Source organism: Eulemur rufifrons, chromosome 6 (assembly GCF_041146395.1).
Source record: "Eulemur rufifrons isolate Redbay chromosome 6, OSU_ERuf_1, whole genome shotgun sequence".
Classification (NCBI taxonomy): Eukaryota; Metazoa; Chordata; class Mammalia; order Primates; family Lemuridae; genus Eulemur; species Eulemur rufifrons.
Genome location: NC_090988.1, coordinates 8,999,489 through 9,025,250, shown reverse-complemented (window position 1 = coordinate 9,025,250; position 25,762 = coordinate 8,999,489).

The following is a 25,762-nucleotide window of genomic DNA, read 5'->3' as shown; positions in this document are numbered from 1 at the left end:
GGAATGCTTGAGTTAAGATACGGGTCTTCTATCCTTCATGTGATGCTATACCGGAATCAGATCAGGAAGTAAACCACATCATAAAAAGCTGTTTACTGAGATTTTATCATTTGTAGGCGTGACTCACCAGGCCCTCTTAGAAAGGAATTTCTGGGGCAAAGAAAAAGATCAGAGTTCAGCCCTCAATACCAAATAGGGTTTTATGAATGCTAATTAGGATGACAACTATTCCTGCTCCTCTTTCACTTAGGCCTCTTGTTTACCCAGATATATTCTGGAAAAGATTGGGAAAGAGGAAATATTATTAGTTTCAATGCAATTTTGCAAATGCAATATTTTTAAATAGAGACGATTATTTTATCACGTGCTTCATCTGCAGCTTTAGCTCATGATGGACAACATCCGCTACATAACCCAACGGCAGAGCTTCCTGAATGTGCCAAATCAGACTATTCCTGTCAGAATAGTCAGAAAAGGACTGACTTCGTTTTTGAACTCAGATAAGTTCACTTGCACCCCTGTGACAGCTGACTCACTTCTGAAGCCTGAGCTTAGCTAAGGCATTAACAGCCTTGGTCTGAACTTGCCTCAGGGCAAAGCCCAGCCCCTCCTCCTCCAGTATTTTCCAAGGACACTCACTTCCTTCATTTACCTGGCAGGGGACTCTCTTCAAGAGCGGTGTGTTCTAGAACCATCCTTGTGTGTGGTGCCCAGGAGGTGTTTGCAGCCCAAATAATGCACCCTAGTAAGATTCGGGAGGGGTGCGGGGCACACAGTGTTTTTACAAAGTGGAGGAGAGCTGGCTGGGAGAAAACAGGAGCAGGGAAATGTGAACTACTGAGGCAGGTATATTCTAAGGCAGAAAGAATGCACAGCTAAGCTGAGAATCTGAACATTAATTCCCTTAAACCAGTCAATGCTTGAGTAGCCCTTGGAAAAATGTTCACGTACCTCTATTTAAAGAATTTCAATTTTAAAAGAACTCTCATTTGCAAACTTAGCCACTGAGCACTGCGTTCATTCAGTATTTAGAATGCAGGATTCATTTAACCTCCAAGTTTCTGGAACTTGCTTCTCTCCTTTTAGAAGAAGGCGCACATTTTTCCCAAAAAATGGCCAGGGGCAAAGATGCGGAAGCCCGTGGTCTGCATTCCCCTCTCCCCACACAGCTTCCCTCACCAGAACCGCACGAAGAAGGGGAACTGGGTCTCAGGGTCAGTCCTTCAGGGAAGTTAGTAAGGTTAACTGAGCTTCAGGCGGTCTCCATGACAACAAAACAAACGGTGTATTTCACAGAGTCATAGTTTTGCTACAGCTGAAAGAATTCCAACCTGTCCGACACTTATTTTATAGGTATAAAAACTGAAGCCAGAGAGGTGGGTGACTGACACTCCCCAAATTTCGCAGCTTTTAAGTGCAGAACTGGAGCTGCGAGTCAAGGCTCTCGACTCTCAAAATCAGGGCCGCACCTGCCGACTTGGAGCAGTTTGGCATCCCCTGGAGGAAACCAGTGGGTTGACTGACCCTAGTTTTCCCTTTTCACTCAGCTGCCCCACTGTCTTTTAGACATGGTTGTGATTTCTTCACCTGGAAAACCAGACAGCCATGAACATCTCAGGGATTTTCAGAGCAAACGCAGCTACAGATGACTGAATGACTTTCCCAAGAATAAGCTTTTCATAACCTTGATCATCCCTCAAGTGGCCTTGGGGTCCCCAGGATTCCTACTGGACCTGGGCTGGGCAGGTGTCTGAAATGCTTCTAATGATTCCAAATTGCAGGTGCTGCCAAGTAAAAACCCTGAGCACAGTCAGCTGCATCTCTGGGGCTTTTCTCTTTAATTCCTACTGATCTGCTCACTGCACTGACTCATTCCCCACTTGGTACCTGCTGGGAATTCCAGAGGGTCAGACCAGGCCGGCTGTGACCAGCTCCCCAGTAGAGACCACGCTCGGCTGTCTGACCCCGATGTGAAACAGCGCTCGTGACTCTGGGAGAGCCCCGCATAAATACCTGTAGTGCTGCTGTATTCAGCAGCCTGTGCGCTGGAACAAAATACCTAGACTGGCAAGTTTACAGGCAGCACAAATTTGTTGCTCACAGTTACAGAGGCTGGGAAGTCCAAGATGAAGGCACCAGCGAATTTGGTGTCTGATTTGATCTCTGTTTCTAGGATGGCGCCTTGTTGCCATGGAGTCACGTGGCAGAAGGCACAAGGGCAAAAGGACATGGCTAGCTGCCCCAGCCCTTTCATAAGGTCGCTGGTCCTATTCATGAGGGCTTTGCCCGTGTGCTGTAATCACCTCTGAAACTGGGTCTCCGTGGAGGGTGCAGATGAGTCAAGTCTTCAGAGCTAGAAAAAAGCAGAGAAATGATTAACTGGTGAATTTAGACAGAATAGAGAGTTCATCAGTGTAATCAGAAATGGTTTTAACATCCAAATTAGCAACCTCATTTCCTGAATCCATGGGTAATTATATCTCTTCATTTTAGAAATGCCTATAATAAGCATCTTAAAAAATAAATTCAAGTAACTTTGCAGAAAAATAAGAATCCAAATGCATATGAAACTTAATTATCTAGAGTCTAAAAATATTAAGGTGGGAAGGGATTTTTAGAAATCATCTGTAAAATGCAGAAAATACACATACCACTTAGAATTGTGGTGAAGATGAAATGTTATAATGAATGTGACACACTTAGCCGGAAACTCGGGGATACTATTATTATTTCCTCAAACACAGTTTGATCATTTTGTAGACCATGGCAGGATCTGAGGCCCAGAGAGACTGACTTGTCAATGGTCAGACAGCTGCCAGTGGGCAGACCCAAGATTGATGTCCCTTAGCCTGATGCCCAGTAGAGAATGCTTTCTACTTTGCATGCTTCCAACGCCAAGCAGATGGAAATCAACAGATTTTAAATGCAACCCCTAAAACTCTGGAGAATGCTGAGAGAGATGAGACTTTCTCAAAGACTCCTGGTACATCTGAATCACTAAAAATTGATTGAGGTGTTGGAGGAGTCTTGGAAGCCTTTGTTTCCAACAGAGCTGCAGGCCTTCATGTTGGTTAGGGAGCTGCCCAGGAGGCCCTTTTGGGAGAAGAATTGGGAGTAAGGTGGTAATCTTATATGGTAGGTGATGCTTTTTCAAAAAGGAATCTATGGAGCCTTCTCCCTTTTACTACAAATTTCCAGAAACCTCATCAACAGTGGATATTTATTTTGGCCTCTCTGAGAGTCATTGAAGTCTGTTTCATATCAGAATTCAGAGGAGCTGACTAGGGAGAGAATATTAGCTGGCAAAGCATGGAAATGGCTGGCCTGGTCCACCCTACAGGAATTTCCACGAGGGGCTCTTAACCGAGAGCAGCAGAGGTGGACCACTCCACTCCTGCACCTATTAAAACTCTGCATAATAACACATAAATCCTCTAACTTTTTTTTTTTACCTTGAAAAAAAAAGCTATTAAGTACACTGGTTAAATCAATGTACTTTTTTTTTTCTAAATATAATGAGAATAGTTTGTTACTAAGATATTCTTTCAAATTCACTTTCTTAAATGTTGGCCTATCTTTTTCCCTCCTATTCATGGGCTCTGGCTATTTTCATAGCTTTAGACTTTTTCTATTCTAGTTTATATTTAGCTGCTATTTAAAAATTTCTTTATCCTTTTATGCTAGTTTTTCCTGCCCCACCCCGCATCACCCCCTACTGTTCTGGGTTTTGAAGAACATACTTTTGAGGGGGATTGGAAGAAAAGACTAATGTGCTTGCTCAGTCATACTTGTCTCATCAAGAGCTTTCGTCCTTCACAACATTCCATTCCCTCCTTTGGGCTGAGTGTATCTATCAGTCTATCTATCTGAAAGCTGATAAATATCAGCTTTTGAAAAAAGATGGGTAAGTTATATGCATTTGTGATTTTGCATTCTGCTTGTTTTTCAGATGTCAGCTGAGGTCTCTCTGCTTCTCTTGAGATTAGGCAAAATTAACAAGAATTTCCCAACACCATTGCCAGTGGATTGCTGAAGTTCTCCCCAATATGTCTCAGAGTTTCTAGGGAGGGGACAGAGTGGAACTTGTGTTCTTAAGGCCTCTTCTGCTTCCTGGGCTACTTCTTCCCTGCTTGCCTCTTCGGCTCCATTTATACCCCCTAAAAGTCTGTCTATTCCAAGAATCAAATAGAACAACAACAACAACAAAAAAACCTCACAAAAAATAAAGTTGAACAGAGAAGACATTTCTGAAATTTTGAGGAGGGGGTAGAAGGGGTATTAAAATGGGTGTATAATACAGAGACACAAACAGTTATGAGTGAGAGTGGGCCTCTCCATCCTTACAATGTGCTTTGGCCACCCTGTCCCCAGAAAATGCCACTGGCCTTCACCCTAACACAAACATTTTTCTCTATTCTTGGCTCTTCTCGGCTCTTCTCTTGTTCTTCCTTTTAAGAACAAAAGCTGAAAATCCTGTCCTGTCAAGCAGAGCGTCTCTTTCCTCCCTCTGGTGTGTCAGCACTAACTGAGGAGCCTTATGAAGGTTCTCGCCCCTTCCAATAAAGACAATTCTCAACCCAAGGGGATTCTAGAGCTACACTTATGAAGGTAGCTTCATCATAACTAATATTATTTTTTATATTTATTTCATGTTTGGTCCACATACAGGCTATTTTATGTGACTTTATATGAAAGCTATATTCTGTGTATGTACAAAATAGCAGAGGTCATTTTTATCACCCATCCTTTTGGACTCAGGGTTGTTGCTCTGATTATCTGGTAGGTGTTCTTGGAGAACCGCCTGTCTCCTCTCACTAAACTCTCACAGGCAACACAGTAGGCCCCTTGGGGTGTCTGGTAAGCTGGGAAGTGGCAGAATTCGAGTTCTAGAGCTGGAAGTGAGGATTTTCCCACAACTGATCAATAACAGAAGGAGCCCAATGGCCAAGTTAGTCTGAGCCAATAGTTCTTGCAGAGTGCCAAGGGTCTTGCTGGAGCAACGAAGATTGGTTGATAATCCAAAGATCAGGAATAGAGTGAAAAAGAAAAAAATCAAAAAGTGCTCCTGCATGTCTGCATGTGTGCTGTGGGAAGGATGGGAGGCAAAGCCGAGGGTTAGGGCCAGCTGAGCTGGGATAGACTGGAAGGATGCGGGTACACCAATAGCTTGCCGTTTTAGCTAACTCGCACCCTTGGCAAGAAAGGGTGGGTCCATCCCTCGTAGGGACAATGGATACTCTTGGATACCCTTTTGTCTGTAGGAAGCCACTGCTTCTTTTGGAGTTAGTGTTCCCAGGACTCACTGGCATCCTGTTCTTTTCTCAACAAGTCACACCTTTGTGATCATTGTCATTGAAGGTGGTATTGAATGGTTGGAGTCTCCCCAGGGATTTTCATGGGGAGCAAGTTGTGTTTTGAATTCCATGGCATGTACACTGACTTGAAGGTTAACTGCAAAATCAGTTTTATACCAACAGGTGTGTCTTGTGATGTAGGACAATTCACCACTATAAAATTTGTAAATCACAGAACTCATTTGTTAGCTTCTACCTGAGCTCTTATATTCAGGCATTTCTTAAAAGATTCTCTTGGCCTTGTATTTTAGTTAAGGAGTTCCTATATTTTGTTTTTAAAATATTTGTATTTTTCTGATTATAAAGGTAATATGTGCTCATATGAATTCAAATAATACAAAAATGGGTAACTTAAAAGTTGAAATTCCTGTATAATCCTATACCCCTGGAGAACACTGTAAACAATTGGATATATTTATACAAATATGAATATATTTACATAATATGTTAATATTAATATATGCTTATATTTATAAACCAATCTCTTCTACAACGTGATGTTTTAAACCTGAATGATGTATACTAGACATCCTTACATCAATGCTAATAGACCTGCCTTATTCTATTAGCAGTTGTGTGGTTTTTCCACCGTGTGACAGGGAGTGAGCAATGGAGAAAGGGAGGACAAGGACAAACAACACTGTCCAATCCTGCATTTGTATCTGGAAGGTGAAGACTGAGATGTTCCCTGAATCTGATGACCAGAAAGTCAGAGGACACCCGTGACAGAGCCATGTCTGTAGGTGGTGGGAGTCGGAATTCAAGGGCGTGGGGCGCAAGTGTGGGGGGTGGGGCGTGCTGGCCACTTTGTTGAAGAATTTGGTGGTGTTGGAAAGGAGACCTAGTGGGTCACTAGAGGGAAAAGTGTTTTGGGGAATGGTTTTATTTTTCAAGAAAGGGGACTCTTTGAAAAACCCTCTCCTCTTCACCTCTGTGCCAGTCCCCTCTCCCAGTTTTCTTCTTATGTCACTGGCGGCTCTTTAGTTTTCAGAAAAAAACTAAGTCTGGAAGAGACCATTGGCGAGTTGGAGTGACATTATGAAATTTCCCAAATCTGGTTGGACAATTCCCAGCCAAAATGGGACCAGAGTTGGGGAAGAGTCATGGGGGGTTGTGGGGGAGGTGAGAGTTCTGCGTCCTCACATCTCCTCCTCTCTCCTCTCCGGAGCCCTCCCTTAGGAGTTACCTTCCTCATAGCACACAGGAGGCCAGCTGTTTTGCATGCAAAATGACTGCAAGGTCCAAAGATAAAATAAAATTCAAAAATAAAGTAATAAATAAAATAAAATTTTGGATTGAGAGTTTAGGGTGGGGGAGTTAGCAGTTGAGATTTGTATCCCCAAACTGTATTTTTTATTATACAACATCTCAACTGGCGTCCCAGCCCCTGGGAACTAACCGTGATAATGAGAGTCACTCAGCTGCTCAGTTTCTGACCCAAGTTTAACAGGGCAGCAAATTTGGAAATCACAACTTTTTTCTTTATGAAGTAATCAAATGACCCCTTTGTTCCATGTGGAATGATGTATCCATGTAGTCTGACTGTAAAAACCAGCTAACAGAATCTCTCTTAACTGTTCGGGCTGCTATGACAAAAATAAGGTAGATTGGGTAATCTATAAACATTAGAGATTTATTCCTCACAGTTCTGGCAGCTGGGAATCCCGAGATCAAGGCACCGGCAGATTTGGTGTCTGCTGAAGGCTTGTTCTCTGCTTCCAAGATGGCGCCTTGTTGATGCACTGTCACACGGTGGAAGATAGAAGGGCGAACAGGGATGAACTCCCCCCGCCAGCCCTTTCATAAGGGTACTAATCCCATTTATGAAGGCAGAGCCCCCATGGCCTAATCGACTCCCAAAGGACCCCCACTTAATACCATCACTTGGAGTTTAGGTTCCAACATACGAATTTTGGAGGGACACATGCATTCAAACCATAGCAGAATTGTAAAACAGGAAAATGTGGCCCAGAGTCTAGGCCACATTTTAAAGTAGCATGAATGTTAAATCCGCAAGGTCCAGCAGCATTAAAGTAAGAAGCAAAGGCGTGGAAATGTTAAATTCTCTAAAGCAAGATGTGATACCTCACTCACAAAAGTCTCTCCTTGGAACCAAAGCGTCATGGATAGAGCTGTCTCCTTAGGGAAGTGAGGCTGGAGGTTGGTTTCACCGGGGCTTCTTCCGGGACTCTCTGCCACCTGGCCACGTGAGCAGGGTACCCAACCCCCCCCCCCCCAAAAAGGAGACAAGTGAGAAACAACTGGGCAGAGCCTTATCTCCAGTCAGTTTTAGAGAAGATGAGAGCAAAGGGATCATGTTCCCTGGATCCCTCTCCGTCTCTCCTAAGATTTAGGTCATAGAAGCCTCAGAGCTCCTTATAGACTATATTAAGAGAGCTTTTCTTTTTATTTTTTTGGTGCCACATTAAGAAATACTGATGCATAAATTGTATAAGATAGATCAGTTACTGAGCATTTTAAACAGAGGCAATTTAACGCAGGGAAGGGGCTCGCAGAGGCTGGAAGAGCTGAGACGCCACAGAGGAGTCAGCAAGATGACCCAGAGACCAGCAGCAGCAGGAAACCACCCCCTCCAGGGGCTGGAAGTATAAAAGACGGAGGTGGCACTCCTAGAACCCAGGGGACAGTCACCTCATAGAAGCTGGAACTGCTGCGGATGGGGAGGAAACACAGCCTCTGACAGAGCTGCCAGTCGAATCACAGAGGGAGGAGACAGCCTGCCTCTTCCTCTCCTCCTGCCCTGCAGTCTCCTGCCCGTGTCCCCAGGGCTGGACCAGTCAGAACCCTGCTGGCAAGGGAGCTTGAGAAAGGCAGCCTGCTGGAGCCGCCGGCAGTGCCAGCACTCTGGGGAGCTGGGAGGAGGGAGCTGCAAGCAGGCCCGGGATGGACTTGGACTTGGTATAGTTATCTGCTCTCGCTTAGCCCAGTTTAACCAATCTGAGTTTTCACTACAGTATTACTCTGCCTTTCCTTTCCTTTATCCTAGGGCTTGTGTCTTTGCTTGCTTTTCCTTCTACTTCTAGATTATTTCAAGATTTCTTGGTTAATGAAGAAGCAAAATCCAAGTTTTCTGGGACACAGGCTTATTCCTCAATTTCTAGAGGGAACCAACCGCTTTGCCTGAAACGAGAATGTGGATTCGAGAAGGGATTAGAGGCAGGAAGGGAGACAGTGTCGTCCTCCCCTCCAAAGAGCCTGTCTCACCGCGGGCGAGGCACACGCCACACCAGGAGAGGCTGGCTTAGGCAGGAAAAGCGTTATGCCAAGGAGACTCAATCTCAACCATGAAGAACATGAGACTTGCCTTCCCATTGGCCTTTCCTTTTCTAGGTGCTTCTGGGCTCTTCCCTCACCCACTCTATACCCTCATCAACAGCTCCCCCAATAGAAAGCCCAGCTAGAAACCAAACAAGCGCACAAACAAATACAAAGTCTCTGCTTTGAGGAAAGGCCAGGAGCCTCCAATACCTTACTGTGGATCTGGTTCAGTGTCCTCTCCCAGGGGAACTGGCATTTAAAGTTTCATCTCAAGTAATGCAATGAAATGCCTCTATTAAAAGAAATTAAAAATATAAATTAATAGAAATTAAAGAAATGCTAGGTGTGGGAAGTCTATTTCACCCCTGCAAGCCTATCAGATGCTTGTCTGCTCATCCGCAGGGCAGACCCTGGTGCTGGGGAAGCTGGGACTGGGGAGACAGGGCGGGGCAAGGCCAGCTCCGGCCATCAGGGAGTGGGGGGTTGGGCAGCAAGGAAAGTTGTGCCCAGAGCTCATGCACTGTGCACTGGGGATGGTTAATTTAGGTGTCAGCTTGACTAGATTAAGGGATACCCAGATAGCTGGTGAAGCATTATTTCTGGCTGTGTCTGTGAGGGCGATTCCAGAGGAGACTGGCGTTTGAATCAGTGGACTGCACAGGAAAGATCCACCCTCACCAATGCAGTTGGCTAAGGGCCCGGAGAAAACAGAGAGACAGAGGGAAGGCGAATTGCTCTCTCTCACTCACTTTTTCTTTTGTTTGGAAGTGGGACATCCTCCAGCCCTTGGACTTCAGAACTCTGGGTTCTCTCGCCTTTGGACTCCAGGGCTTGTGAGACAGCAGCCCCCCGTGGGCTCTCAGACCTTCAACCTGAGAGTTACACCGTTGGCTCCTTTGGTTTTGAGGCCTTCGGACTTGGACTGAACCATGCTGTCAGCCTCCAGCTTGCAGATGGTGGGACTTCTCAGCCTCCACAGCAGTGTGAGTAAATTCCTGTAATAATCCCCTCTCACTTGTCTGTCTGTCCATCCATCCATCCATCCTGTTGGCTCTGTCTCTCTGGAGAACGCTAATGCAGCACCCTGCTCTCCTTGGCCTCTTGGGTTGTAAGTAAGGTCTCTGAAGATCTGGAAATCTTGGTGGAGCAGGATTTCTGCACTGGATAAGGAAATGAGGTCAGTAAAGCCCTTAATGAGATTTATCAGAGGAGGCTGGAGGAGAGCGGCTAGAAACCACTGAGAGACGCCCAGTGAGCGGAATCTATCCTGCAGCATCAGAGCAGGCTTGGGAGCCAAGCGAGGCAGAGGGGAAAGAAATCAAGGAGACTAAGTGGTAAGGTTATATAAGCAGCAATAGAAGGGAAAAACATTGCCTAATCCAAAAAGAACACACATACATTTTGATTTCATGTAACATACCTCCCAATCCATGATGGGAAATTCCTTGCCTCCCCATGCTGTGTGATACCAGGCACAGCTGAAGCCCTGAGCCCTGGTCAGGGCAGCTCTCCGGAAAACATCTGCATGGATTTGCTGGCTTCCTTCGCAGCAGGGCCAGCGCAGCCACATTGCTGACAGGCTCCGTGAGGAAATGCAAGGTCTTCCTCTGTTACAGATAAGCTGTGTTCGTCCAGACGGGGGCTTCAGAGTATTTGGATGAGGGTAGCAGCAGTTCAGGTTGGGAGTGAGGACCTGAGTGGTGAGGGTCTGAACGGGACCCTGCCTCAGGAGAATCCACGAAGCACCATGAGTCCATCCACCCGTTGGATGCCACCACAGGAAAGTGGCCTGGGCAGTTCTTTCTGCAGACAGTGGCTATGGGGAAGGGCGTTGAGTGAGGCCAACCCTGTGTCTGGGTCACAGATCAACAAGGACAACAGGGAAGTGATGAAATGAATCAATCAAATTCTCTCTTGGGAGGTGAGAATGAGCAACGCACCCAGAGAGGAGGGGCTGTCGGGTCCAGACTCCTCCTGAAACATCAGGGGGCGCCGTGTCCAGCTCCCATGCTGGGAGTGCTGCATCCTGGTGGTTGCACTGAAGCTCAGGCTGCCCCAGCTCCCTGTGTACCCATCCAGTAACCCTCATCCCCAGAGGCGATCTGGGCCTGAGGCATCCTTGCAATATGAAGTCCACTAATATGATTTTTTCAATATTTCCACTGTGAGGCAACGATCAGCTACTGTAGCTGTTTTCAATCATCCTCCTTCCTGCATGCATACATGCCTAACCTATATCAGCTTCTAAAATGCCATTTTAGCATAAGCATCATAAACATTTTCTTAAATCTAATGATTATGAGGACCTGGAGCACAGGCTACAGAACACTGGACTCATCTCCGATCAGTGATGCTTTTCAGAGGACTGCCCTCTTTTTGACAGGACCCTCAAACCTGTGAACGCATGGCCCAGCCCATTCTGCCCTGAATGAGAGGCTGAGCAAGTTTATCCCCTCAGCCTTATGGCACTCTCCCCCACAGCGGTGAGCAAGCGGGGGTGACATTCAGAGGGCCCACGTGCTTGTCCTCGTGACCCAAGTCTGCCTTGACGTGACTTAGCCACACGTGCTTTGGAAAAAAGAAGTGGTCCTGGTGAGAAAGCCAGTGATGGAAATTGGAGCGATTCACTCTGAGAACGTGTCCGGAGGGATCTGTTGCTGGCTCCTACGCCGGTGGCCCCTGGAGCTCTGCTTTCTGCCTGCCTCCTCCTATTTCCATCAGTGAGGAAAACAGAAAAATGTTGGCTGCTTTTATACACCGTGCAAATGCCATTTTAAGTAATAATTCCAGGTCATACGACTAGAGGACTAGTGATGGCAAAGAAATGCCAGTTCGCACAAAGAGTAGAATCTAGATGTGGCCAGGAGATGAGCTCCCGAAGACCATTTCAGCCTTGCCCCGTCTCTACCTGTCCTAAGATTTCCAGAGAGACAGTGTGCCTAGAAGAAAGCACGTTGTTTTTAAATGACAATTTATAAAATGGAGAATCTAATTTTCTGGAAGTCTTATTGGTCAGAGCTCTAAAGGAAGGATTTATGTTCATATGAATTGTGCAGAAAGGAATTTTAATAAGAGAGAGGCTATGTGAGGCAACAGGGGCTGAGATCGTAATTCAGAGATGAAAAGGCTTTCCAGGAGGGATTAGCATGTGCTGCTAACTCTCCTTGTCACAAGAAAGCACTTCTGGGTCCTGGAGTTCTCTGGCAAATATGCTTCCAGGCATTGATTCACACAGTTAATAAATAACCCGTTGCGTGCCCTCCCATTGATAATAACAGAGATCTGAACTGCTACGGACCACATCTTGCTGGATTTGAATTTGATTCTGTAGAGCAGAATTTCTCAACCTCAGTCTCAGCACAGGTGACATTTCGAGCTGGATCATTTGGTGTTGGGGTGGGGGCGAGGGAGCTGTCCTGTGCACTGTGGGATATTTAGCAGCATCCCCGTCACTCCCATGAGATGCCAGTAGCACCCCTCTCCTAGTTGTGATGACCAAAAATGTTTCCACACATCGCCAAATGTCCCCTGGAGGACAAATCCCTCTCCTCTCCCCATGCTGAGAACCACTGATGTAGACGAATGACGTGTTTTTTCTCCAATGTTTCCCAACAATTAAGTTAGCTCTTTGGGGAGTTGCAGAGGGGCAGACGTCATTCCCAATAATGCTAATCACCAGCAGGCTGAGGGGAGTGGGGAAGTGCTAAGCACGTGCCTGCCTGAGGCAATGATTCCAGTCTGGGCAGGAGGGGCGGGAGGTCACTATGGCAGCAGCCAATCCCACTCCCATCCCAAGCACCTGGGTTTCCCATGAACAGCCCTGACCAAGCGCTGAGTGGGCCAGGTCCTGCTGAGACTGAGAAAATATGAATTCTGGATTCAAAACATTACAACAACTCTTTGGCAGTAGGCAGTGGCTACAGCAGAGATGAATAATGACACCACCTCCCTAGAAGAACCTTCTTACTTTTGGAGGAAACAAAGATCTGTGTGCTGGGGCAGAGGAAAGGGGAGAAATGTTGTCCATGTAGAAAATGCTCCCCAAACATATGACATTACCCCAAGAGCTCTGAACAAGGGGTTAACACATCAAAAACAGACAGATAAAAAACCTTTTGGCTCTATAGACATAGCTAATGCTTGGTCTATATTTGAAAAAAAAAAAAAATGCTTCTGTGGTCAGTAACATCTGAATGCTGTTGGATGAGGTAACCCTGGGGTTGCCATGGAGACATGTTTTCTAGTGGTGCCTGCATCAGGAAACTGCAGGAAGTTGCTTCTCATATGCAGCTGAACGCCTAGATATCGAGGGAAGAGAGTCATGCACAAGCCAACACACACCCCCAAATGGAACAAAGCTGTTGCCTCAAGGGGACTCCCCAAGCTTTTTCCATCAACAGATCTCAAAGATCCATTTATACTCAAGGAGACGCATGTGGGGTCTGCGCTGGTTTTTGAACATGCAGCAAAGGTGCGACAGACAGGGTAGAATATAATATGCATGAGAACAGGCATGCGAGTCTCCCCCACTGCTGGCAGCTGCTGTCCCAAGAGGCATCTGCGTGGAACACTCTTCCTCTGAAGTGGAGATGGGCCCCTGTGCTCTGCCTGGCATTCTGGGTTCACAAAAGAGGAGACATTTCTGTGGCCACAAATAGACTAGACTTACTTTTAAGGGTAATACCTGGCTGCATTCATGGAGTGTGAATTCTGCCAAATCAAGTTTTGTCAGCAGTCAGCCATGGTGCAAAGCCCATACGTATCAGGCAAATTAGGAAAGGACTCAACGTGGGTGTTTCTCACAAGAAGCTCTGTCTAAGGTGACCAGGACAGGTGCCTACGTGTTTTCAGATGAAGCCCAGGCTGCCACTCCCAGTGGCTTCTCTCTGAGTATGGACTCATTCCCAGGAGAGGCTGGAATCAGTCTTCCACAAGTGATGCCTCATGGTTGATGTATCTGTTTCCAATAAGCCAAGTTTTACAGGCTGTCAGTGGGCTGACAGCAAAGTTATAAAAGTTGATCTCATAAAAGAGAAACATGAGTGGTTGACACATCACATTGTATCTGTGTCATTCTGTGCTCTGGCAGCTAAACTGGCCCTCATTTACAGCAAAGGAGGTGACATAAAAGAAGAATAATCGGATTTTAATTATAATAGGGATTTCTCCACCCCATGGGGCTCTGGAGGGCTAGGAGTATTGTATGACTTTGAGTTTCCAGGGAAATATATTTTCCTGTGCCACTGCTGAGACATACTTGGTGAATGGCTCCCAGAAGAAATAGTGCAGGAAGGAATGGTTTCTGACTTCTTTAATAACCAGAGTGAGAACTGATAAAATATTTGAAAGAAATGATAACTGAAGAAATAAATAGACTTCAAACTAATATTGTTAAGCTCCCAAGACTACCAAATCACAGAATTTGTTTGAAAAATGTTGGCTTCAGCCTCTACTTTATGGTATGTGTAATTGCTAGGAAAGGTAGAACTAGAACAGTGCATTTTAAGAACAGCTCCTGCCCTAAACACCTACCCCTTGCTACCTGGCCAACACATACCTCCTCCCATGGTCTCTGTGTCTCTTTTTAAGATTTTATTTCAGCCAATGTTCTAGCTAGAGATGCAGGGAGAGAATCACCTGATGCAGGGACAGAATCATCACAACCTGATGCAGCGACAGAACGTCCACAACCTCATTAAGGGGACAGAACTGCCCATCACCCGATACAGGACAGAATGCTCCATCGTCTGGTACAGGGACAGAATCACCCATCATCTGAAATGGGACATAACTCTCCAGCATCTGATGCAGAGGACGGAAATAGCCATTACCTGATGTGGGGGACAGAAAAACCCCCTGAAACAGGGCAAAACTGTCCATCACCTGATGCAGGACAGGGTCACTCAAACCCTGAGGAGAGAGAGAATTACTTGTAAACCTACACCTGGATGGCAAAATCCTCAGGACCCGGGGCTGCCCCAGGGACCTCTCTTCTCTCCGTGTCTGTCTCTCTTTTTCATTTGCTCCTTCTCCTGTCTCTGCCAGCTGACTTCCCCACCCACAGCTCCCACACGGCCAATTTCAGCAGGGCTTTGGGTGCCCCAGCTGTGGCTGAACCTCAGTGCACTCTTCACCTTCACCTCTGCTGCTCCTGCCTCAGTTTCCCGGATTCCCCACCCCAGCTTGCCACTCTCCCAGCCCACCTTTTCAGGACAGGGCACAGCAGGTTTTGCCAGCCTGTAGATTGGCTGCCTTGGGCCCTTTGTCTGTCAGGGCAGCAGTGAGGGCCCTGCAGAAACAAGAAGAACACGCTGCCACAGAGGCAGGTCTACAGGTGCGCAGGTTCTCTTGAAGAGCTGTGCCCATGTGAGCAGACGACAGCCTCTTAGGAGGCCACTGGAGACCATACAAATTCTTGAGGACAACACTCCATGCCCTCCACGATTCAGTTCCAACTTACTTTTCTGACCTTCTGCTAGCCCCAAGGAGGCCCTTGCTGGTCTTTGCAAACCCCTCAGTTCTCTGTGGGTTTTCTCGCCATATATGGGGAAATCTGTCACATGTCACAGCCCCAGCCCCAGCCATCTTTCAAGGCCTATCCTTTCTGCAAAATCTTCTCTACAAAAGGCTGTACCTACACATCCTTCTCATCCCTCTGAGGGCTTTTTACAATGTGACATTGCAGCTCTTCCTGTCGAAAGGTGGTCTCTATTTCTCTACCCCTTGAATCTTGGGCTCGACCTTGTGGCTTGTTTTGGCCAAGGACATCAGCAAAGGTGTCACAGGCAGGGCTTGAAGAGTGTGTGCCTCAGGGCTTGCTCTCTCTCTCGATGATGGGGACCTCCTTCTACCATGTCAAGGAGACTCGACTTGACTTCTGGAGGATGAGAGGCCACCTCTGTCCCAGCCGTCCCAGACACGTGAGCGAGCCACCCTCCATCACCCAGCCCACTGCCAAACGGTGAGAAATGACACACAGGCATGGTTTTAAGCCACTACATTTTGGGGTGGTTTGTTATGTGGCAAAAATGAACTCATGTGCCACCACTTCCCATAACCCCTTTTGGAATCTCTCTATTTTGAAACTTACAATATTTTATCGGTATCTTTCATCAAGTACCTGTCACGTTCTCCATTTTCTCACAATCATTTGTGGAAATATTAACATCTATGTGCGAATAAACTACCTGAGGGCTGAGTTCACGCTCCATTCCTTTCTGTATTTCTTTCACTCTCCGCTCCCACAGCATCCGATCAGACCCGACACAGGGCCAGCCCTCCGGAGTGTGTGTGAGAATGAGAAGCAACATGGGGCCCTGACTTAGATCACAAATTTTGTAATTTCTGGGTTAAAACCCCAGTTCTGCTACTTACTGTGTCTTCCTGGGCAAATTATTAAACCATTTTATTTTGCCTTAGTTTCCTCATCTATGAAAAGGGCTTAATACTGCAACCTACATCACGGAATTCTCATGAGGATTATGTGAGTTGGCATCACTTGTTTGTTAAATATAAATAGATGAGAGGTGCCAGCACCACCTCAGGTCCTCCTGGCATGTGGACACCACGTCACAGTCCTCTCCATTCTCCACGTCCACCAAACATCACCTTGCGCCTCGTCTCCCGAGCAATAGGGTCTAATTGGCAACCAACTAATCTAGTGATCCAGCATAAGGGAGGGGCGGGGCTCTCTCAGGGCTCTCAGGAGCACAGGGAGATTGAGAGGGTCTTTCAGGACACAGATGGTAAACGTGTGGCCTGTGGGACTGTCTGGATCGAGCTGCGGATGCCTGTTCCCTCCATCACTACTCAGGTGACCTGGGAAGACACTGTACTTCCCACGTCTCCATTTCTTCATCTGCACAATAGGGGTAACAATATCTCCTAGGCATTGGCCCGGGGCATGGATGTGAGTGGCTCAATAAGGACCAGCCCTTGTTACTCCCCGTCTGCCTCCCTTCCTATTTCAGATACTTCCATCTCCACTGCAACGGTCCTGGCTCTCTGGTCTTGCCCGAAGGAGACATTAATTAATGTCGGATATCTGCCCAAAGCCCCATCATAAATTCAGCTAAATTTAGGACTGCCTGAAAATACCTTCCTCTCCTGTGATCTCAGTTTTGCAATGGCTGTTGAGTTCTACATCCATATATGGTGGCCATTTGCACAGCTGTAAAACGGGTCCGGCCGATGACCACACCCCCTCCGTCCTGGGCTGGCCGCACACGTGAGCTGTGAACCTGCACCAGTGTCAAGGGGAATATGAGAGTCTGTGGTGTTGGAAAACGTGGCTGCAGCAGACTCCTGATTTAACCTTCTAAATGTCTTTCCAATTGGCCCATTGCTACGGCTACCACCTTGGTCCAAGTTCCTACCATTTCTTAGCTAGACAACTGCATTTGCCTCCATCTCGTCTTGGGACATGTTCAGAAAGCAGAGCCTACAGTGAGGCATTCTGTGCTGGCTGGTTACTGAGGAGCAATCCTGGGAACAGGCAGAGTGGGCGCGGAAGGAAGCCAACACGGGGGGTGTGATTGAGGTCGCTGCAGGGAGAAACTGGGACCTTCCTGGGGCCTTCCGAGGGGTGTGTAGAAGACTCCTCACCATTGCCTGTGCCTTGCCCATCGGCTCCCATCCCCCACTGGCTGAGGGCTACTCCTGGAAGCACGGACTCCCTCGCACTGCCAGATTGTTCCTGCGCATGGGCCAACAGAGCGTCCCTGGCACCCGTGTGATTGGAAACCCTGGGGAAGGATACACCTGGGGTTGGAGCTGTTGGTGTGAGGCAGGGTGAAGCCCACATGGACGTGTCCGCCATGGCCATGGCTGGACTCAAGGGTGAGGATGAGCAGGTGTGAGCTGGGGCACAGAGCTTTCTCACAGTCTCCCAACAGCACTACCTTTGTCATTGCTGGCTCCTTGCTCTTCTCTCCACAGGCATTGCAGTGATTGTGTTCTCAAAATGTAAAATGAGTCTGTCACATACACCCTCTCAACTGTCAGGACTTCATCCTAACATGGCCTGGGGGACCCCAATCGATCCTTTGCCCAGCTCTGCCTACCACTCCCGCCTCTCCTCCTCCCACCTCCACCTCCCTGTCTACAGTGAAGCCAGCCTACCTGCTCTCCATTTCAACAAAAGTGCTGTGCCTGTGCCGGCCACAGGGCCTTTGCATGTGCAACTCCTTCTTCTTTCACTAATGAAGCCCCATTTGTCCTTCACCTCTCAGCTTAAGCATCATTTCCAGAGAGGAGACTTCCTGACCCCATCTCTAGGATAGGCCAGGATCTCTTGTCAAGACTCTTTGAGCACCACACCCTCTCCCTTTAGACACAAGGAACTGGTGTCAGTACTTACCCGGGTGAGGGCAGGCGGGCAGCTGCTGAAGGACAAGGCTGAGAGAATGACTTCTCACCACATACCCTCTGGGATCTTTGGGCATTTATACCAAGTTCTTGGGTGCCCAACTAAAAATATTAGGCAATTAAAAATAAATCAAACTAATAGGACAAGTGCAAAAATCCCAAATGGTTAACTGTGTGGAAGACCCTTCTACATTTCTGCCTCTCCTGGTCTTCTCCTGCGACCTTCCACTGTCTGGCTGGCATCTCCCTTCCTGTGGGACATGTGTTATTCTCCTCCTGAGACCAGATAGGTGCAGGAGAACTCAGCTTCCTGGTTCTCTGAGTGCCTGTATCACCCTTTATCTAAGACTTGCCCCCCCTCCCCCCCACTTCTTAAGGGCTTGCAGCGACCAGAGCCTGCAGCACCGTCAGGAAGACACGGAGGGTACAACTTGCAGGAACCTCTCAAGGAAGCAGAGGTAGGTGTGTCAGCCACCTGATTTAAACAGATCGCAAAACTTAGGCAATAAATTTGACTTTAAAGCTCTCTGTCAACTGAAACAAACAAACAAACAAAAAGATAAAAGATAAAAGAGAACGGAGGGGAGCAGGGGAGGTCTGATCTGGAGAAATTACATCCAGGAGTGTGTCTGAGTCTCATGGGTTCAGGAAGAGCTGCCAGTTTTGAACCTTTCTTTCAAAAGACTCAGCCTGTCTCCCCAGGCACTTGGTCCATTTCTTCTTCATACATTCCTGTTTTCAGCTCTGTCCCCCTCAAGATCCCCGGCCTTACCTTAAGTCTCCCTCTCTCTCCTGCCTCAGGTGGGCGGGCTCCCCTCCTCCCCCTTCTGTCCCCTTCCTCCGTGGTCCTCCACCTTTGCTCTGTCTCTTTCTCCCCACCCTCCTTAACTCTCCTTGCTCTGGGTCTCGCCTCCCTTTGCACACACCTGCCTGCGTGTCCGTCCCCAGTGCTCCAACGACTGGACAGACTTGCAGGAGAGCAGAAGAGAACTCAGCTGTCGCTAAGCACGCTCTCCCTCCCCCTTAAGGTGCTTCTGCATATTTTCATCCCTGAGAACTCTCCAGAGCAGCTTTCTCTTGGGAGGCTTGGGGGAGGGGAGCCCCCAACCCATCCACCCTCCCCCTGCCACCGTGCTGTGCTGACACCTCAGTGGCAGACCTGAGGCCCAAAGCCAACTCCAAGGTCCCTGCCAGGCCCAGGCGAGCCAGGCATCTCTTCCTGCCCTGCGCCCGCTGCGGACGGCTGCTGCCCACCCAGAGCAGGGGCTGAAGGAGCCGCTTCCGGGGACATGGGCCCTGCCCGGCTGCTGTTTTAGGTGGAGACTAAACTGTATGACTGCGGTCGAAATGTCTTTGGCAGCCACAGAACGCAAAGGTCTTTTAAAGAAAATCGTCCCCTATCTGTCAGAACAGCGGAGCCAGTTGTTAAGATTTTATTATGGTTTATCTCCAGAGGTGAGGGTGGAGAGGGGAGAGCGAGGGAGTTATTTTCCATGTGGGAGATAGACACAGTCCCAAGGCTTGCTGAGTTTATAGACCACCGGTTGCCAGAGTTCCTTTTTCTTTTTACTCTAGAGGAGAAAAATAAAAAATTAAACCGCCCAGTTGCATCGTCTGTTATTCCACAACATACGGCCCTGGGGCAGGGTGCGCTTGAGCCAGGCCTCATTAGTCACGACCCCTGTAAAAATGGGCACGGCCCAGGCAGCCTCTCCTCCCCCCTGCACAGGGAGTTCTGTCCATGCAGCCGGGACAACGAGCACTAGTTTTGGTCCTTCCCAAACCAGCCCAGGGCCAAGGGGTGTCAGCTAGGGCCTCAAAAGTAATGCAAAGTCTTTCACCATTTTTTCTTCTTTTTGCTTGGCTTTCTGTGGAATCTGTATCCCATAGGAATATCCTGGGACTTTTATAGATGAGGCTTGTGGATCGTGACCCCAGGAGAGATGAGGAAGGGAGGAAGAGGAAGTGGGAAGAGACGGGTGTGAGTGCAGGAGGAGGCGGCGGTGACGGTCACTTAGTGCAGCAGTGAAGGGTCCCTTGGAGCTCCTCTGTGGGCAGAGCTTGTCCTAAGGGCCTGGCCTGGGCGGGGGTGGATGGGCTGTGGGATGTGAACAGGGGATTCAGTATGTTTGAGGTAAAGATCTTCAATCTACAGAGGTGTGTGTATCTCTACACGCGATCCCAGCTTGCTTTCCTTCGTTCTTTTATCCAATCATCCACTGATCGGAAGGTCTGTATGAGCATTTGCTATGTACAAGCTGCTGAGGACGCGCAGTATGTTTCTCCTCCTCTCGGTGCTTCCGGTCTGGCACCTGCCCCCTGCCTCTCTGAGGAAAGGCAGCTGAAGCACCGGAGTCGTTCTAGTCCTGGAGTCTCCGCTCTGGCAGGCCGAGCCCCAGAGCTGCCCTTTGGAGAGGGTGCCTGTCCACGCACACACCTCCTGCGGGCACGGCGGGGGGCGAGCAGGGTGCTGCTGCAGCAGACAGAGCGGCAGAAACTGCGACTCTGCCAGAAGCTGCCCTTAAATGGAAAAGATCCAGGCAGCAGCGGCTTATTGAATTAGGTTGTTTGACAACCCCGTGCATCCAGCCTGGAGGGGAGGAGGCATGGGTGGCCTGGGACGCTACAGCTATCTGCAAAGATCCAAGGAAAGTCACAGAGGAGGCGGGTGGGGGCTTCTATAGTGGCTCTAGAGGACACAGTTGGCAATGCTTGCCGGAAGTCATAGGAAAACGAATTTGGGCTTGATGTAAGGAAAAATTACGTAAAACATAGAGCTGTCTGGAACTGTCTATTTCCAAAGCCCTTCTCTCCTTTGCTGCTTCTGAAAAAAACCATCCCTGGGCACCTTTTCACATGAGCATTTCACCCTAGAAACTCCAGGCAAACCAGGCCCCGTGCTTTATACACACAGGGAACTTGCAGGAGCTTCTGAGATCCTGAAAGTGCCTGATGTCCTTGTCTCTGGTTTACTGTTCGCTTTTAGAAGGCACTCTGAGTATTATCTAATTAATTCTTACTTCCTCTTCTCAGTTTGAAGAGGCAGGAATTAAATGCCAGTGAGCGTGTGAACAGGAATTGTGTAACCTTGCCCTCTGGGAAGGGGGCATAGACCGGAGTCTGAAATTGCTCAGGTCACGAGAGGCTGCCCTTTGGGGTCTCTTGTAATGAGGCTGGCGATGCCCAGGACAGCAGTGCTGGCAACAGTGGGCCTGAGCTCTGGAGCTCCCAAATCCTGCAGCTTCTCTGAAAGTCAGCCGAGCCCCCTTCACACGCCGTGACTGTGTGGGCTGCCTCGGGTTAGCCTTGGCCTGGGAATCTGATCTTTGAGTGTCCCGGAGGGCGGATGGATGGGGATGTGGGCAGTCCTGCTATGGTAGCCAGCAGTGGTTAGGGTGAGGTGCTGGTCTCTGGGCCTGTGTGCTGGGGGCATGCCAGGGCCTCCTCACAGACTAAACACGGCTGCCACCTCCTGGAACTTGCCGTAACCAAGCAGCTGCCCAGACCCCAGGCCTCGGGGAACTGCACAGAAGGGACCAACTGGTGTTACCTGCTCTCTACTCTGGAAGCCCAGGGCTAGGGTGGTTTAGCTCTGGGTGATCTAAGGGCTCCTGCAAGTGCAGCCTTACGTTGCAACGGGCTGGCTTCCCTCCTGCAATAGTCTCGAACTCCTGGCAGGTGTATGAAACCCAATTTCAGGGAAGGGCTGTGCTTTTGGTCACCTTTGATTTATATGCCCATCTTCTAGTGCACATCACACCACAAGTTGCTAAAACTATTGCATTTTTTCCAAGCTGCATTTTCTCTCTGTCTCAGAGCCGAAGTGCTATTACAAGCTGCTCAGAGGACACCCATACCCTAATATCTCGGATGGCAAAGGAGAGACACTCAGAGAGCGTCACTGGCCCTTTCTAAAGACTTTCGGTGACTCTGGACCGAGAAGGGAACAGTGGGACTGACAGATCATCTTCTCCAACTCCCATCTCCAAATGGCAACTGTGTTTCAATGGTTCCTCAGGCAAGGAGATCCAGTTGTTGGTCAACATGCTGCAGTATTGTCAAATAGCCCCTGCTAGCTCCAGAATGCTGCAGAAGGAATCCTATCCCTCTCAGTCCGTCTTTTTGTGTCTCCATCACTCTGACACTGAGGGTCCTCCCAGCCCCAACTGATGCAATCTTGACTGGAGTCTTGAGTCCTAAGGAAATCCTTTGACTTTTGCGCATTTATGACACTCTGTCAAAGATCTTGAGGTCCCAGAGTGATCAGGGCTTAGATCAAACACCAACTGCCATTCCCTAACCCTCAGGCCAGTGTGGTAAGAAAGTCTCTGAAACGCCCAGTGACCTATTTGCAAGTGTGTGGCCGAGGGTGACCCGGCTGGCTGGGCGGGAGTGGGCCGCAGTACAGCATCTCTGTGTGCTCTGCTATCTGACCTGGTTCACACTGGGTAGGGGAGCAGAGCCCAGGCAGCAGGCCCAGCTCAGCTGTGTCCTCCAGCCTCTACTCAAGATCTTTGCTGTGAAGCTTGGCAAGGGGTTGCTTAATCCTTTTCGTTGCTTCAGGGTAACGGTCAGGGAGGGAGGGCGCTCTAGCTGGCCTGTCTGGAGGAAGAGGTTGAGGCTCATAAGGTACGATCCCAGTGGCTGTGCGGGCTGATGTGCAGGGAAAGGACAGAGGGCTGACGATGGTCTGGCTACAGCACTGAAGTTCCCAGACTCAAAGGCATATACAGAGGTTAAAGAGCTCAGCTGGGGCAGCTTTGCTCAGGCCCGTTAGAAGAGCCTTCTCACGTCATGGAGATGATACATTCCCTAAGGGCTGAGACCACATCGTGTCCTTGTTTGCATTCCTCATAAAGCCCAGCACAGCACTTGTCACAGAGCACACAGCCCAGCACGATGGGCCGGAGCACTGAGTTCCGGTCCCCACTCTCTGACTTGGCCTGGTGACTCGGGCAAGTTAATAACCTCTGCGCCCCAGTGTGCTCATCTATTAACCGGGGTTCATAACAGCACTTGCCTTCTATGGTTGTTGCAAAGATTCAGTGAGACGATAAGCAATTAGAACAGTGTCTGGCACATTTGATCTTGTTTTTAGACACACAACAGGTATTGATTGAATGAATGGCTGAAATTCAGAGGGAATTATATTATAGGAGAGCTAAGTTGTTAGTTTTTGGGCTCTTTATCTCCAGTGCTTAACTTTGCCCTGGTATTTATCATCTGGTATCTGTTACATGCTGGGAGTTTTTAAATTATTTAAATCTTGTCACCAAGACAGCTGAGAAGACACCGGTGCATGCATTGAAAACCCTTCCGCTTCGCAGCAGCGAGCTGGGACAGCGTGTGCACTGCCATGTTGTACATGTGCAGCTCTTCGCTGTGGACGAAGCTGCAGCTGCCAGGACGGTGCTGGGTTACGCCGCTCAGCCCCATGCTGCATCTGGCTCCTCTTGTGACCGGATGCTGGCACGCGTCCATGATTTGTCAGGGTCAGAGCAGCCACCTGGGGCCACAGACCAGAATGCTGCTTGCTCATCTCCTTGGGGATTTGTGTTTAGCCCTTGGCTTTGCTGGCCCTCTGCTCTGGCCACCTGAGAAAGCTGGCTGCAGACAACAGGAAATTGGAGGCTGTCACAGGTCAGGTGTCCGGGGAACAGCCTGAAGGTGACTACCCTGGGTGTCATGTGCAGGGAGGGGAGGACACTCTGGCAGAAAAGCCTGTTCTCAGCTTGAGTGGTGGCCAACCCCCTTCTCCTCAATGTACCCAACAACGAAAGCTGTGGCAGAGTGAACTGGCTGGGCCTCTCCCACCCCTTCCTCCCCTGCACGGAGCTCCTCTGCCAAGCCCCTAGGCTTCCCCTCGCCACCTGTGCAATCCGAGCAGGATGATCACTGACCCAGCTGTTAGGAATCATTTTGAGGACGAAAGCAATTAAGCCAGGCAAGAAGCCCATCATCAAACCCTGTACCTTCCTGTGCATCCTGCCCACTATTCTCCTTATCCCTTTCCCGGCCCTTGCTACCCATCCACAGACACTGACAACATTGCCGACTGTGTGCTGACTCCAAAGGCACCGTGCGGACCTGCGGTGGGGGGAGATCGTGGCACGCAGGAGGAGGGGTAACTAGATCCCGGAAGCATCCACCTGCTGCGTGACACTGCCAAATAGCGTGCTGTCCTGGGGGCGTCCTCCATGTCCTCTGAGCATCAGGACTCTTGGCACTGAGGTAACAGATGGGGAAACTGAGGCATGGCTAAGAGAGGCTGTGAGCAGTTTGGCCATCCAGCCCAGGCAGCCCTCAGCTCTGTAAGCCAGGGAGCTCAGGGCTGCCTCTGAAGAAGTTCCTGGGACAGTCTGGGCCCTCCCTGCACCGGCAGGGCTAGCTGCAGAAGGGTCTGTTGTTAGGGAGGGCCCTGGGGCTCTGGACTCCAGCCAGACAGCCAGGTGAGGAGGGGACAGTGACATCCCTGGTCTCTCTTGGTTCTCCAAGGTGCGCAGCTTCCTGACTCCCCTCCCTGTGGTGGTGACTCCACAGGCCCATGGCCACCCTGTCACTACATGCGACTGGCTCTCCGCTCCTCCTCCATCCTTTCTTCCTGTCGAGGCATTCACATCCCTTCTGCTCCTGGGTTATTTGCCTTATTTGTTGCATGCTGGGAGTTTTTAAATTATGTGAATCATGCCACCAAGACAGCTCAGATGACACCGGTGCGTGCATTGAAAACCCTTCCACCTCGTGGCAGCGAGCTGGACGGAGTGTGCACTGCCATGTTGTACATGTGCAGCTCTTTGCTGTGGATGAAGCTGCAGCTGCCAGGACAGTGCCTTAAGTGTCAAACAAGGGAACTTCCAGGGGCACAGAAACTGCCTGCAAGGCTGAGCTCCTCAGCCCCCCCCAGAACTGTCCCCTGGATCTCTGTGGCCCTAGGCACGGACAAGAGGCCGAGACACGGTTCCCAGCGGGCCCATGCCCGTGTGAAAGCTGGCAACAGTGGTGCAGGGCAGCTGAAGGAAAGTGTTTCTCAGCATATCACCTTACCCTGATCCCTCCCTGTCAGCGAGGGGGCCCGCCCGCCACCCCACAGCTGCCGGGGTGTGGCTGGGAGGGGGAGCCTGGGCTGGGAGAACAGACGATTTCAATTTAAGACAGCATTTGGGGAGAATACTGTTCCACTTGCTCATTTTTGTTAGTTCGCCCCCTACTCTGAAACTTGACTCAATCAATGGTAAATGAGAAAGTCCTGTTCCCGTAACAACTCCAGCTGTGAGACAGAAAAATCGGCAACGCAGAGCAGGCTGGGATTTTATCTGGAAGGGGGCACTGGGGTGGGTTAAGTAAGAAACAGAGGCCCAGAAAACACTGAGCTGGGCTCTGAACTGGGCAGATTCCCTGGTGGCTGCCCACATGTCCCGTGGTGGGACCTTGGATGCCAGAGAAGGCGTGGAGCACGGGGCAGCACCAAAGGTGTTTGCACCCAGGACGGCGCACCTGCTCGGCGCTTGGTTTCCATTAGACCAGCCCGATATCTCTGGGCTCCCGGCCTGCTGGCCTGCGCTTATTTTCATGATTGATATAACCCAGCCAGACTGATGAGTCTGGATCTTTCTCTTGTTCATGTGGTGTTTCCTGTTTAGCTGAACACGTTTTATTTCTGTGCACATTCATTTTCCATCTGACACTTCCACAGAGGACTGTGGTCACTATTACATCTTTCAAGGCCAAAGCTAGGGAGTCTGAGGACCCAGATCAGCTGACAG